Source organism: Desmodus rotundus, chromosome 8 (assembly GCF_022682495.2).
Source record: "Desmodus rotundus isolate HL8 chromosome 8, HLdesRot8A.1, whole genome shotgun sequence".
NCBI classification, from domain to species: domain Eukaryota; kingdom Metazoa; phylum Chordata; class Mammalia; order Chiroptera; family Phyllostomidae; genus Desmodus; species Desmodus rotundus.
Window position 1 is genome coordinate 85,587,808 of NC_071394.1, and position 15,623 is coordinate 85,603,430.

The 15,623-nt window shown below is 38.9% G+C and overlaps 1 pseudogene; it reads right to left on the reverse strand.

Annotated features, from left to right (window-relative positions):
• Nucleotides 1–2,209: 2,209 nt before the first annotated feature.
• LOC112301077 (eukaryotic translation initiation factor 2 subunit 3 pseudogene) lies at nt 2,210–3,847 on the reverse strand (annotated as a pseudogene).
• Nucleotides 3,848–15,623: the final 11,776 nt, after the last annotated feature.

Below are 15,623 nucleotides of genomic sequence, written 5' to 3' on the forward strand. Positions count from 1 at the left end.
AGGGAGGGGAATGAAGCAGACCACGCAACCCAGGGCTCCAGCGCAGGGAAATAAAGCCTCAAACCTCTGATTGAAAACGCCTGTGGGGGTTGGGGCGGCAGCAGGAGAGACTCCCAGCCTCACAGGAGAGGTCGTTGGAGAGACCCACAGGGGCCTAGAGTGTGCACAAGCCCACCCACTCAGGAACCAGCACCAGAGGGGCCCAATATGATTGTGGGTAGCAGAGGGAGTGACTGAAATCCGGTGGAGAGCGGAGCAAGCGCCATTGTTCCCTCTCAGCCCCTCCTCCACGTACAGCGTCACAGCACAGCGACCAGTGTTACCCCGCCCCGGGGAACACCTAAGGCTCCGCCCCTTAAAGTAACAGACCCGCCAAGACAAAAAAAAAAAAAAAGGCCCAAAAGACAGAACACTTCAAAGCTCCAGAAAAAATACAACTAAGTGAGGAAGAGATAGCCAACCTATCGGATGCACAGTTCAAAACACTGGTTATCAAGACGCTCACAGAATTGGTTGAATTTGTTCGAAAACCAGATGAAAAAATGAAGCCTATGCTAAGAGAAACAAAGGAAAATGTACAGGGAACCAATAGAGATGCGAAGGAAACTGGGACTCAAATCAATGGTGTAGACCAGAAGGAAGAAAGAAACATTCAACCAGAAAAGAATGAAGAAACAAGAATTCGGAAAAATGAGGAGAGGTTTAGGAACCTCCAGGACATCTTGAAACGTTCCAATATCCGAATTATAGGGGTGCCAGAAGGAGAAGAGGAAGAACAAAAAATTGAAAACTTATTTGAACAAATAATGAAGGAGAACTTCCCCAGTGTGGCAAAGGAAATAGACTTCTGGGAAGTCCAGGAAGCTCAGAGAGTCCCAAAGAAGCTGGACCCAAGGAGGAACACACCAAGGCACATCATAATTACATTACCCAAGATTAAAGATAAGGAAAGAATCTTAGAAGCAGCAAGAGAAAAGGACACAGTTACCTACAAAGGGATTTCCATAAGACTGTCAGCTGATTTCTCCAAAGAGACCTTACAGGCAAGAAGGGACTGGCAAGAAGTATTCCAAGTCATGAAAGGCAAGGGCCTACATCCAAGATTACTGTATCCAGCAAAGCTATCATTTAGAATGAAAGGGAAGATAAAATGCTTCTCAGATAAGGTCAAGTTAAAGGAGTTCATCATCACCAAGCCCTTATAATATGAAATGTTAAAGAGACTTATCTAAGAAAAAGAAGATAAAAAACATGAACAGTAAAAATGACAGCAAACTCACAGTTATAAACAACCACACCTAAAACAAAAACAAGAGCAAATTAGGCAAACAACTAGAACAGGAACAGAACCACAGAAATGGAGATCACATGGAGGGTTATCAATAGGGGAGTGGGAGGGGGAGAGAGGGGGAAAAGGTACAGAGAATAAATAGCTTAAATGATAGGTGGAAAATAGACAGGGGGAGGGTAAGAATAATGTAGGAAATGTAGAAGCCAAAGAACTTATAAGTATGACCCATGGACATGAACTATAGGTGGGGAATGTGGGAGGGAGGGGGTGGGCAGGATGGAGTTGAGTGAAGGGGTGGAAATGGGACAACTGTAATAGCATAATCAATAAATATATCAACAATTTTAAAAAATCAAAAAAAAAAAAAAAGAAGTGCTTGAAATTTTCCAGGAAGAAATTCTATGTTTCCATTGGCTTTGAATCTGAGAGGGTATGAAATTGTAGCTTTTGGGGGCTTGGGGAGAAATAACATAGAAAGAGCTCAAGAATAAAGCCAATTCAGTGAAAAGTAGAACCCGGAAATGAAAAGCAACCAAATCCTGATGACATTATTGAATCCTTTGGCTATAGTCCCCCAAAAGGAAGATATACCCTAAAATTTTAATTATACCAATCACTACATTTCCTTTTTTGTTGTTTTTATTTTTTGTTTATTTTTTCATACTCTAAAGGATAATTTTATTTGAACCTATTAATTTCCTTTTACTCATAATTACAAAGATAAAGCAACATAAAATATGAAAGAAAGGGAAGCTGGTCTTCATAATTTTGCACCTGCAAATTTTTACTGATGTAACAATACTTTGAAGCCTGGAACTACTCAAAGACGAAAACAATTATGAAAACAAGAAATAAAATTTTAGTTCAAACAGGTTTGGTGGTACATATGCTATAGCAAAAGCTGGTTGTAACAAAGTTTCATTTCAAACCTGCACTTATATATAAATTTGACACGATTTGGGCACGATCAACTTCTGGTAGATTCAATACAACAATTTTTACATTTATTGTAGACCCTATTTCACTACTGGAGGTTATATTTTCATCACCAACAAGGTGAGAGTAACAACTACAGGTGAAATCTATGCCCAGTATTGCTTTGAAAATATACCCCCAAGTCGTTAATAGAAAATCTGACTTAATCCAAATTCTTCCGTCATTATCTACTGTGGGCTTTATAGTCACTCCTCTTCTTATTTGACCTCAACCAATTAAACGCCAGTATTTCTCAACTCTTCAGCTCAGGGAAATTTTTTTTCCTACTTCCGTGCACACAGGATTAGTCAGAACGATTCTGCCCAAATCGGCCTTGACTGCACTGACTCTTCCTCCAGCCAACAGGGATCCTATGTTCACCGTGAGTGCTTCATTCTTAGACAACTTTTGCACCTTTGCTGCTTTTTTGTCTCCTTTGGTGCATACACCTAAAAGCTGTCTAAGCAGGAAATAGATTTCCAATTCTGTGAAGATCTCAGGTAAAGCCCCAACTGCACCAAGTACCTGCCCCACCATTCTGTCAGCCTGGCACAAAGTGGGGTTGATTTTTGTTCCAACTCTGATAAGAACTGGAGCAGCATGTTGAAGATCATTATGTTCTGCAAACAATGATACAATTTTGGAAAAGATTGGTTTACACATGAGTTTTCCTTCACTATCTTTGGAAACAACACCAGGTCTGACTTCTATCTCCTGGCCCACCTTTAGCACTCCTTTGAGAATACTACCGCCAGCCACACCACCCTTAAGGTCATCAACTTCACAGCCAGGTTTATTGACATCAAAGGACCTAATAATAGTTAAGTCGGGGTTCTGAAGTAAAATCTCTTGGGGGTACTGGAATTTTCTTTACTATGTATTCACAGACAATTTCAATATTGTATTTCAGCTGAGCAGAAATTGGAATAATAGGAGCACCTTTTGCTACTTACCTCATACAAATGCAAGGATCTATTCATACTGTTCTTTAGCCTGGCTTTCTTTTACCAAATCCATTTTATTTTGTAGAATCAAAATATGCTTCAGGTTTATGATTTCTATAGCAGCCAGGTGTTCAGAAGTCTGAGGCTGAGGACAAGACTCATTACCAAACTATCAACAGAAGACCTGCATCCATCACTGCTGCACCATTCAGCATAGTAGCCATCAAAATATCATGGCCAGGACAACCAACAAAGGAAACATGTCTGACTAATTTGAAGTTCCCTTGGGCCCTGGAATGTCTGTAGAAAACTCATCAGGTGTACCACTTCCACAGGATCTATAACATTCTGGCTGAGGACAGCTTGGGTCATCAAGTTTATAAATCTTAGCATTAGCATATTCAAGCTTGATTGTAATATTTCTTTCTAGTTCATTTTTGAACCTGACCATGTGAACTCCAGAAATAGCTTTTACAACTGTGGATTTCCTGTGAGCTACATGACCAATTGTACCCATATTAATTGTGGTTTGTCTGCTGATAACTTCATGTGAAAGTGGCGTCAATTTGGTAACATCCAAGGAAGTGACATCTTGGCGAGAAAGATGCAGCTGGCCAAGAGTCACGCCAGCCGCCATCTTGTCTGGAGAGGAAGGAAGTCCTTCCTTTTACTGTTTAATAACTTCACTTGAGTTGGGTTTTCTGTCACTTGCAACCAAAAGAGTCCTAACTGATACATACATAAATTCTAAATTATATGGTACCTACTCTAAGTGTTTTCTTCATCCTGTTTGTTTTCTTAAAAAAAATGTTATTGAACTTATTGGGGTGACATCGGTTAATTAAATGATACAGGTTTCAAGTGCACAATTCTGTAATATATCATCTGTATATTGTATTGTGTGTTCACCACCCAAAGTCAAGTCTCCTTCTATTGTCACTTATCCTCCCTTTACCCTCTTCTTCCTCCCCCCACCACCTTTTCCCTTGGTAATCACCATACTGCTGTCTTGTGTCTATGAGGTTTTCTTTTTGCTTAATCCCTTCACCTTTTTCACTCAGCCTCCCAAGCCCCTTCCCTCTGACAGCTGTCAGTCTGTCCTCTAAATCTATGAGTATGTTAATAATTTGTTTATTTTGTTCACTAGATTCCACATATAAGTGAAATCATATGGTATGTACCCCTATGTTCACTGCAGCATTATTTATAATAGCCAAGATTTGGAAACAGCCCAAGTGTCCATCAGTAGATGAGTGGATAAAAAAAGCTGTGTTAAATTTATACAATGGAATACTACTCAGCCTTAAAAAAGTAAATCTTACCGTTTGCGACAGCATGCACAGGCCTGGAGAGTATTATGCTAAGTGAAATAAACCAGTCAGAGAAAGACAAATACCATATGATTTTACTTACATGTGGAATCTAATGAACAATATAAACAAATAAACTAAGTGTTCTGGCTGAGAGGGACTAAGGAGTACAGTCAGGGCAGGGCTAGTCAGGGACGACTTTATGAATAAAATGGAGCATGAATGTCAGAAAGAGATAAGGAGAGAGAAAAAAGAGAAAGTCCCTTCATGATGTTGACAACTCCTTCCTCCCCCAAACTCACCTCTTGCCACTCTTCTCAGCATCACCTTCCAGCCATGCTAGTCCTCTAAGTTTCTGAAATATCACGGCCCAAAGAACTTTCTATGATAATGGAAATGTCTTTCTGCATTGTCCAGTTGTCTGTTGGTGTCCCCAACCACATGTAACTATTGGGCACCTGAAATATAACTAGTGCAACTGAGGAAAGGAATTTTTAATTTTAATTTTAATTTTAATAGCCACATGTGTTAAATGACTAACATACTGGGCAGTGCAGTTCTAGAACATATTGAGATTTTCTCATGTTAAGGCCCTCTGTTGTATGCCAAATTACCTTGTAAACCTTATAAATATACACACACACACACATTTCATGGCAATTGCTTCTTTTTTTATTGTTACTCTGTTACAGTTGTCCCCCTTTGCCTTCCTCCGCCCAGCCTGCCCCCCACTTCCACAGTCAGTGCCCACACCATTGTCCATGTCCATGGGTCATTTATATACTTTCTTTAACTAGTCCCTTCCCCTTCTTTCCACCATTATCTCCTTCCTCCCTCCCCTCTGGCCACTGTCAGTCTGTTCTATGTTTCCATGTCTCTGGTTCTATTTTGCTCATCAGCTTATTTTGTTCATTAAATTCCTCTTATAAGTGAGATCATATGGTATTTGTCTTTTACTAACTGGCTTATTTCACTTAGCAAAATGTTCTCCAGTTCCACCCATGCTGTCGTAAAAGGTAGGAATTCCTTCTTTCTTTCTGCTGCATTGTATTCCATTGTGCAAATGTAATACAATGCAGTTTTCCGATCCACTCATCTACTGTTAGGCACTTACGCTGTTTCCAGCAGTTGGCTATCGTAAATAGTGCTGCTATGAACATAGGGATGCGTAGGTTCTTTTGAATTGGTGTTCAGGATTGTTAGGGTATCTTCCCAGCGGTGGAATTGCTGGGTCAAAAGGCAGTTCTGTTTTTAGTTTTTTGAGGAAATCTCAAAAAACCATTTTCCACAGTGGCTGCACCAGTGTGCATTCTCATCAACAGTGCACTAGGGTTCCCTTTTTCTCCACATCCTCACCAGCACTTGTTGTTTGTTGATTTGTTTATGATGGCCATTCTTACTGGTGTGAAGTGGTATCCCATTGTGGTTTTAATTTGCATCTCTCTGATGGCTAGTGATGCTGGGCATCTTTTCATGTCTTTGGGCCCTCTGTATGTCTTCCTTGGAGAATTGTCTGTTCAGGTCCTTTGCCCATTTTTTGATTAGATTGTTTGTCTTCCTGGAGTGGAGTCATGTGAGTTCTTTACATATTTTGGAGATGACACCCTTGTCTGATATATTATTGGCAAATATATTCTCATAGCAGTTATTTCTAATGACAATTATTCTCTGTAAATTCTTGACAAGAAGGTGCCTAGAAACAGCAATCCTAGTTTGGAATCATTACATTTCTTTTATTTTTGTTAGACAAAACTCTTAGAATAGAATTTGCAGTGGCTTAGTCTTTTGTGCAGGTAGGCACTGCCCAGATGGGAAATCAGCCAAGGAAGTCTTCCTGGATCAAGTTTAACTAAGGTAATTCCTTTAGTTTGAGCTACCAGACTCCATTAGTTTGCCCAGAATGCTGGAGAACACACGTGTTTAAAACAGGACTCGGGCAGGATTGCTGCGCTTGCAAGGTTAGACCAATAAAAAACCAAAAGGCAATGAGAGAAAAACCATGATAAAAAGTTAAGGCAAATTCTTAAACTGAGGCAGAGCATTGCTTCTTTGCCTGTAAATGATAAGAAGAGAATCAGGCTTATTTTAGTGTGGTCTCCGAGATTCTGCATTTTAGGTTGAGTGAAAGAAAAATTAGGTAGTTGGAAAATGTCTTGGTATTTTGCTCTTCTAACAGAGGTAGGGTGGGGCAGTAAGAAAGAATGTTGGACTGTTGGACTGTGTCTCAGGGCTTCTGGCTTCCAGCAGGATATTGCCACTGACTTGCTATGGGAACGAAGTCACTGGCTCTCTGAGCTACAATTTCCTCAACCACTTGTCCAGAGAATTATTGGATCTCTAATAACTTTAACAGCTCTAATAATATTAAGGAATTTTTCTTAGCTTCCCCAGATATTTTTCTTATTATTTCCTTTCTTAGAAAATAGTGTATAACTTTTGTTAGCATTCATGTTTTGTCTGCTGTGCTAAGTTGTAAGGTCCTAGAAAACATTTCATATTCAGCCTGCTATTCCTCACAATTTAACACTGTAACTCTCATAAATTAAGTAAATATTTGAAGGAAAGAAGGGAAAATGAATTAACTATAGTTTTTGTTTTGTATTGAAGATTATTTTCCAATGATAATTGTTTCATTTTTTTGCTAAATATCCTTTAGCTAGCTGATAATGATTATATTGTAGCAATGATACCCCACTATTTTATATTATAAATAATTTCTTAATTATTTTATAATATAAAAACCGAGAATCTTTATGTCAGTGTTCTATTACACTGTTGTCTGGTAAATAAACTTCAGGGAAGATTTCCTATGAACACTTGGCCCAGTAAAAGGCTAATGTAATGAATCAGGATTTACCATCACTAGTTAGAACTCCTATAGTTGCAAATGTCAGAAGATCTAGTTCAAACTTGTTCAACCAAAAGGAAAACTTATTTGACTCATGTATCTAAAAAGTTCACGCTTGGGTGAACCCAGAGCTGAATGATGTCATTAAGACTTAAGTCTTACTCTTCTTAATTTCTTTTTTTTTCTCTGTTGGCTCCAATCTAAGGCCAGCTCTTCATTTATGGTGATAAGCCTACTATCCAAGCTTATATTCTATCCCATCAGCAATCCTGGTGTTAGGACAGTGTCTCTCTCAGAACAGTTCTAATGACTCCCAGAGTTGAGTTGCATTGTTTGATTGGGTCATGCATGGGGATGTGCCTGCATTTATAGTTATTCTAGGTATATGATGTACACTGACTCGCTAGGACTGGGTTATGCGCCCACACTGAAGTCCACATGTAGCATTCACCTTCTCCTGAACCTGATGGATTTAGAAAAACGATGGAGTGGCTCCCTGTTGGAAAGCTCAGGACCCTTAATCAGAAAAAGGTACAGTGGATGATGGTGAGGAAGAACAGTGGGAATCCACAATAAAACTAATGAAAAAAGAGGTCCTAGTTCTGCAAAACAAAACTATTTTTAAGTCTGTATGAAAAAGATTAACTGAGAAATCAACTTTAAAGGTAAATTGATTTCTAATGTCTACTTACCATTTGAGCCTTCTGATATAGCTTTGTACATGGTCAAAGTTTTAATGTAAAAGCTAACTTATGTGAGTTATGATTTACATTTGGCTGCAAATGACAGATAACTATGGTAGCTTAAACAGATAAGGGTTAATTTTTAAGATGTCCAGAGGCAGACTGTTGCTAGCATTGGTTTGGTGACTTATGAATGTTGAGTCTCTTGATATTTTCTTCCTGGTCCCATAATGTTTGCTACATTTTTGGCCTTCATGTTCAGGTTTGCAATAGGAGGAAACAGAGGAGTACAAAAGGAGAACTGCTTGCAGTATTTATTTTTTCTGCATACTTTTGAAACAGCATGACCAACTCTTCCAATCAACACTTCTGCATGCATCTTAGTCATCACATGGATACATACATCTTCTATGGAGGCTGAGAAATACAGTTTTTCAGCTGGGCTCTGTGCCACCCCAAATTAAACCAGGCCGTTTTACTTGGAAAAGGGCATTAAGTGGATATTGGGTAGCTGGTCAGTTTGAGCTGATATAACAGAATACAATACCATTGACTGGTGGTTTATACAATAGATACTTACTTCTCACATTTCTGGATACTGGGAAGTGTAAGATCAAGGTGCTGGCTGAATTGATTATCTGGTGAGTGCTCTCTTCCTGGCTGAAAAATGGCCCCCTTCTTGCCGTGTTCCCACATGGTGGGGAGAGAGAGGGAGAGAGAGCTGGCTCGTGCTCCAGTCTTTTCTTATTAGGAAACTAATCATATGACAGGCCCCACCCTCATGACCTCATTTTAACCTGATTATATTACAGCTCCAAATACCATCACCTTTGGTGTTAGAGCTTTAACAGGAATTTGCAGGGGACACACACGATCAGTCCATAATATTCTATCCCTGGTCCCCCAACTTCATGTCCTTCTTGCATGCAAAACACATTTTTTCAGTCCTAATAGTTCTAAAAGTCTTAACTTCAACACAAAGATCTAAAGTTCAAACTCATCTAAATATCTAAATCACACACGGGTGATACACAAAGGTATGATCCATCCTGAGGCAATATTCCTCTCCAGCCGTGAATCTATGAAACCAGATAAATCGTATGTTTCCAAATACAATGGTGGGACACCCAAAGGATAAACATTCCCATTCCAAAAGAGAAAAATTGGAAGGGAAAAAAAAAAGTCTATCAGGTGGTATGTAATTCCAAAACCTGGTAAGACAAATAGCATTAGATCTTGAGGCTTGAGAAAAATACTCTTTGGTTTGATGCCCTGTTTTCCAGACCCACTGGGGTGGTGGTCCTGCCTCTACAGCTCTGCCAGGTGGGGTTGCACTCCCAAAGCTCTGTTGTTTGCCACCCCCACCACCCGCACAACACTCCACAGCCACGGCACTCACACGCATGCATCCATGTACTCACGAATGCACCCTCTCCCCTCTTTGAAACCAAGAAGGCAGCCCTGATGATCTCTGAATCACCTTTGTGGTCATTCTTCCTTCTTCTCGAAGAACAGCACATATTTGCAGCTGTATAGCTCTACAGTCCAGTCCTGTAGGATTTAAGAAGCCTGAGAGCCTTTCTTCATTTTGTGCTGGGGTGGCTGATAAGGTTTATGGTTCACACCCATCCAACCTCCATATCAGCCTGTTCTTTGGCCACACCCTTAATGTTCTCCTCAGAACAATCTTATTTTTTGTAGTATAAAGAGAATGATAATATTACTAATCTTTAAGTTCTGGTTCACTTTTGCTTAATAATTCCTTCTTTGATTCATTTCTCTCTTCTTGCTTTTTACTGTAAGAGGTCAGGAGGAATCCAACTGCTCCTTCAACACTTTGGTTAGAAATCACCTCAGCTAACTAACCAATTTCATACATTGCAAGTTTTACTTTCTGCAAAACACTAGAATATAGTTCAGCCAAGTTCTCTGGCTACTTTATAATAAGGATCACCTTTTCTCCATTTTCCAATAACATGGAGATCTCACCAGAATGGCTTTTATTGTCCATATTTCTACTAACATTCTATTGATGATTATGTGTATTCTCTAAAAAGATGTATAGGCCCTGGCTGGGTAGCTTAGTTGTTTAGAGCATTGCCCCCCATACACTAAGGTTGTGGGTTCAATCCCTGCTTAGGGCACGAACAAAACTCAACCAATGAATGCATAAATGGATAGAACAGCAAATTGATGTTTCTCTGTCTCTCTTACTCTCTCTCTTTTCCTTTCTCCCTCTAAAATCAATAAGAGAAAAAAAAAAGAAAGAAAGAAAGAAAAAGATGTATAGTCTGAGAAGTCCCATGATCTGCGACAGCAAGCTGGAGTCTCAGGAGAGCCAATGGTGTATTTCCTGTCCAAGTCCAAAGGCCTGAGAACCAGGAAACCTGAACATTCCAGTTTGAGTCTGAGTCCAAAGGTAGAATACCAATGTCTCAACTCCAAGACAGTCAGGCAGACAGCTTATTCTCACCTACTCAGCTCTTTTTTTTTTGGTTTATCCAGGCTTCCATGGATTGCATGAGGCTCAGACATATCGGGGAGGGCAATCTGCTTTACTGAAGTCTCCCAATACAAATGTTAATCTCATCTAGAAATACCTTCGTAGACACACCCAGAATAATAATTAACCAAATATCTGGGCACTTGATGGCCTAGTCAAAGTGACATATAGTATTAACCATCCTAGTGACCAGATATGGATATAGTGACCAGATATCTCTGCCACAAAAATATTAGTGAAAACATTTAAATTTCTTTCTCTTCTGTTTCAGCTTTCTTATTTTTAATATATGTACATACATATATATATATATATAAAGCTTTTAGTTACATAGATATTATACAGATAAAATAAATGTTTAATTTCAAACAAAAAATTTCTCCAATGTCAAGATATTTTTTATCAACTCTAGTGTCTTCTAGTTTGTAAATAATTTATAAAAACAGAGTCATTTATTATGTTTTGTTTTGTGACCTACATTTTTCTATTTGAACTGTATGTTCAAATATTTTTCTGCTATGAAATGGTCTCCTGGGACATTTTTAATGACTGCAGAACAGTTTATTGAATGGATATATGATATTCTTCCGTTGATCCTCTACTGTTGGACATTTAGGTGGTTTCCAGTTTTTCTCATATGGAACTGTACTACACCCTTGTTATCTCTTAATGCTTAGTTACAAAAGCAATACATGCATGCCCTTTCTAAATAGCTAAAACAAAAAATTGTGTAAAATAAAAAGCAAAGTTCCCTATTTCTGTTCACTAGCACTTTTATTTCGCATCATTTATATTTCCCATGGACAACCACTGTTAATAGTTTACTACATATCCTTCTGAACGTTTTAATTTTCTGACTCCTTTTTTTCTTTCCTTCCATTCTATTAATCTAGTATAGCCTTTTGTTTTCTGCTCTTTTCATGCTTAGCTTCAAGCAACCTCTTTTCTCCTCTTATTTTCTGCTTAGTCTGTTAGACTTATATATAAATTTAGACAAAATAATTTATGAGTGAAGGTCTCACATCTCTCTTATTAAAGAGCATGAGCCTTACTGGGTACCCTTTCTGTTTTGTGTTTCAACTGCTCATAGGCCTATTAAAACTGTGCCCTGGCATTACCAGGGTCAGACAGAAAAGTAAGCTTCAAATAAATGAAGTGTTACTATCTTTACTTTTCATAAGCTAAAAGTAAACTATATTTAAGAATCATTTTATGTTAACTTTTCATGTGTTCATACAACTGACCATGAAAGAAAAATTCTATAAAACAAGAGAATAGCAATTAGGGATTTCTTTTTTTTGTATATTGACTCATTCATTAAGTATTTACTGTTTGCCATGTGCCAGGCACTGTATAGATATTAGGACTGTTAAAAAAAAAAAAAGCTCTTTAAAAAGAAGTTGTTTTAGTTTTTGTTTTTTAAGATTTCACAATTACTATTTAGGAAGCACCAATGTATTTTATTGTCTCCTTTGCCTGGATCATCCCTTCAAAATCTGCATGTGAGTATTTTATTTCTCAGAAGCGTATGGCAGGAATTTAGTTTTCTGTCGATAACACACTGGCACTTGAGCCTCTGTGTATTTCTCTGTGTTTTCTTGCCATCACAAGTATAGTTATGGCCCAGCAGCTGGAGCAGCATTTAGCTTTAGAGCAAAAGGGAAGTTCTCTGGCTGCCCAAGTAGACAGATATCTTGGGTATTTGGACTCCTTTCAGGTCCTTTTGGTAAAGCTAAGTGCAGAGACTTGGCATTAGAACTCGCACTGTTATCTAATGCACACACTTTCTTTCTTCTTCTTTTTTTTAAACTATGAAAATTTCTAAAGTGCCAGGAGTTTTGTTAGGAGTGAATAGGGAAGTTTGGAATGTTTTTAATCCTCTGCTCAATGTTGTTCATAATATTAGAAGTGCAGCAGAGCCATGAATTCAGTCATGCTCTTGGCTAGAGCAGCCTACCCTGACTTAAGCTCCTCAAGTGAAAAAGACCCAAGGCTTTAGTTGACCGTAAATGCAACCTGAGCCAGTGATGTGACCTGGCTGCCAAAACAAGCAAATGTGATCTGAACCAGCATTAATAGAAGGCTGGTAGCTGGGACAAGTAAGGCAATAGTCCCAGAGTACACTCTGCAGTGGTCAGGTCAAACCTGAAGGATGGAGTTTACTCCTGGGCACTGCATTTAAGAGTGATGTGGACAAGTTGGAGTATGCCCAAGTTGGGCAACAGGATGATGAATGACCTAGAAATTACATTCCTTGAGGAAGAGTTGGAGGAACAGAAATAGTTTACCCTGGCATGAGGATGTATGATAAGCATTTTTAAATATTTGCAGGGTTATCATACAGAAGAGCTGATCTCTGTGTAATCTCAGCAAGCGCAACTTAGACCAATGGGTGTATATTACAAAGTGGCTGATCTTGTCTCCATAAAAGGAAGAATTTTCTAGCCCTTATTAACAAAGCTCCAGAAAATAGCAGCTTTGTAAGGTATTGACTTTACCTTAATAAGTGGTGTTAGGACTGTAGTTGGCTGACCAAACATCCAAGATCCATGAATAATAGGATGGATGGTAGGTTTGAAGAGATTACATGATCCAAACTCCTTTCAGATTCAAAGTTTCTAACTACAGAACCTTAAGAAAGGAAAAAACACATTAGTGCTTTTTCCCTTCGATCCCATACAAGTATTAACAACAGAAATTATGATAAAATTGACATTAAGGGGAAATATCAGTTTTGAAGGTAGAAGGTGAAAAAAATATAGGAACTTTTCTGTTTTCCCTGGTGGTTGTGAATTTTAGAAGTGTTCGTTTTTTTCAAAGCAGACTGAATGATTTTTTTTTCACTTTTAAGATCCTTTAGAGCTTTGCTATGCTTTCTTTCTCATCAAACTATGCTCATCATAATATGTTGTTTGCAGAATACTATATTTTGATAAGATTACTCTTAATCCAAAATTTTAAAGCAGTATTTTGGGGAATAGCAATCTGTGTCCACATGTCAAATAACCAGCCCTGTGGAACAACTGGTGTTTAACATTCATTAATCATTGATAATGAGGTAGCATCCAGTAAAATGTGCGCATTGGGATACTTTGGCCCTTCCCCACAATTGGTGAAGTTATGAGGCTCGGAATGATCATTCTTATTTTACCAATGCACAAACTGAGGCTTGGGTAGAGTAGCGTGCCTACTATGATCATGACTGGAGCTGGCTCTAGAATCCAAAACTTCTGACTTCTATCCCAGTGCTATTTCTAGTACTGTGTTTAACATGAAAAGCTACTCTTCTTTTCTAATAGTGGGCTTAGTGACTTAATTGCAGAATATAGTTTTTCTTTCTTAACTACAGTTGTTCTCTGGTGTAGGAGCGTAGATTGTTTTAGCCAAAGAGTTGGCCTTTAACTTTAATACTGTCCCTAGTTCACCTTATGTCCTAAAGAAAGTCTATAGCAAACATCACCACTGATGTCTGAGGATACCAGCGATCCTCTTCTTGAAAACAGGAATGCTAAAAGTTACTCCAAGTAAAAAATATTCTAAGCATGTGGACAGAAATGTTCTTCAAAAGAGGGTAGATTTGAGTGGGCAGTGTAAAATGTTAGGAGCTCAGGCTGTCAGAGACATCTGGGTTTGAATCTCTATTCTACCACCTATAGGCTGGGACATCATTGTCATCTCATGAAGCCTCAGGCCTTATCTGTAAAATGGGAATAATAATAACAGGATTTGCCTTTGGGGGCTGTTGGGAGGATTAGAAAGGTAATGTGTATAAAACATGAATATTGTGTTGTTTTTTAAAAATACATTTATTGTGCCCTGGCTGGTGTGGCTCAGTGGATTGAGCACCAGCCTATGAACCAAAAGGTCACCAGTTCGATTTCCTGTCAGAGCACATGCCTGGGTTGTGGACTGGGTCTCCACTAAGGGGGTGTGAGAGGCAACCAAGTGATGTTTCTCTTGCACATAAATGTTTCTCTCCCTCTCTTCCTCCCCCTCCTCTCTGAAAAATAAATAAGATTTCTTAAAAAAAATAAAAATACATTTATTGTGGGTTAATATACATTGTCTTTTACCCATTTTTATATTGGGGTATTACTGTGTGTTTCCTGTTTACTTTTACTGTGCAGTTTATACTGGCTGTGGAGGCCAACCTGCTGCTCCAAAAGGATCTGGAGATGTTGTGAGTGTTGAGTGACTCACAAGCAACCAAGCCAAGAAAGGTGAGAGGGGCTTTAGTGGAGAGGGAAAAGCTAAGTGAATGTCCAGAACTCTTTAAAAAATTATTTATTTATTTTTAGAGAGCGGGGAAGGGAGAAAGAGAGGGATAAATATAATACATCCATGTGAGAGAGAAACTTCAGTGGGTTGCCACTCCTATGCTCCCCCTCCAGGGACTGAACCTACAACCCAAGTATGTGCCCTAACCAAGAATCCAACCCGCAACCTTTTGCTTTGAAGAATGACATCCAACCAGCTGAGCCAGGGTGAAGGCACAGAACTGTTAAATAAACAGACTGAGTGAACTGTAAGCTGGCCTGGTGCCTCAGTTAGTCGGAGTGTTGCTGGAGCACCAAGAAGGTGCACGTTTCATTCTGGGTCAGGGAACATACCTGGGTTTTGGGTTCCACCCCAGTCCAGGCATGAGTGGGAGGCAGCCAATGATGTTTCCTTCTCACATAGATGTTTCTCTCTTTCTCTCAAATCAATAAACATATCAAACAAATTTGCTAAAATCAATAAAAACATCCTCGGGTGATGATTAAAAAAAAATGAGGTTTACCTACTAGCCGTGATGTGAGGAATCAGTGAAGTAATATTTTTAAAGTACCAGCTTGGCACACCAACTGGCAGAGTAAGTGTTCAATGTTTGTCACCATTACTATTATGTTTTAATTCAACTTAATAATACTTTGTAATTATGAACCGTGTCGTTCCAAAAAATAATTCATTCCTTGGTCGCTGCGCTGCGAAGGAGGGTGCCAGGATTCATAAACCACCGGTTCAGTCCATGAAGAGCTTTAGGAAAAGGCGGCCAGCGCCGGATACAACCCAGCCAAACGCCAGCGTGA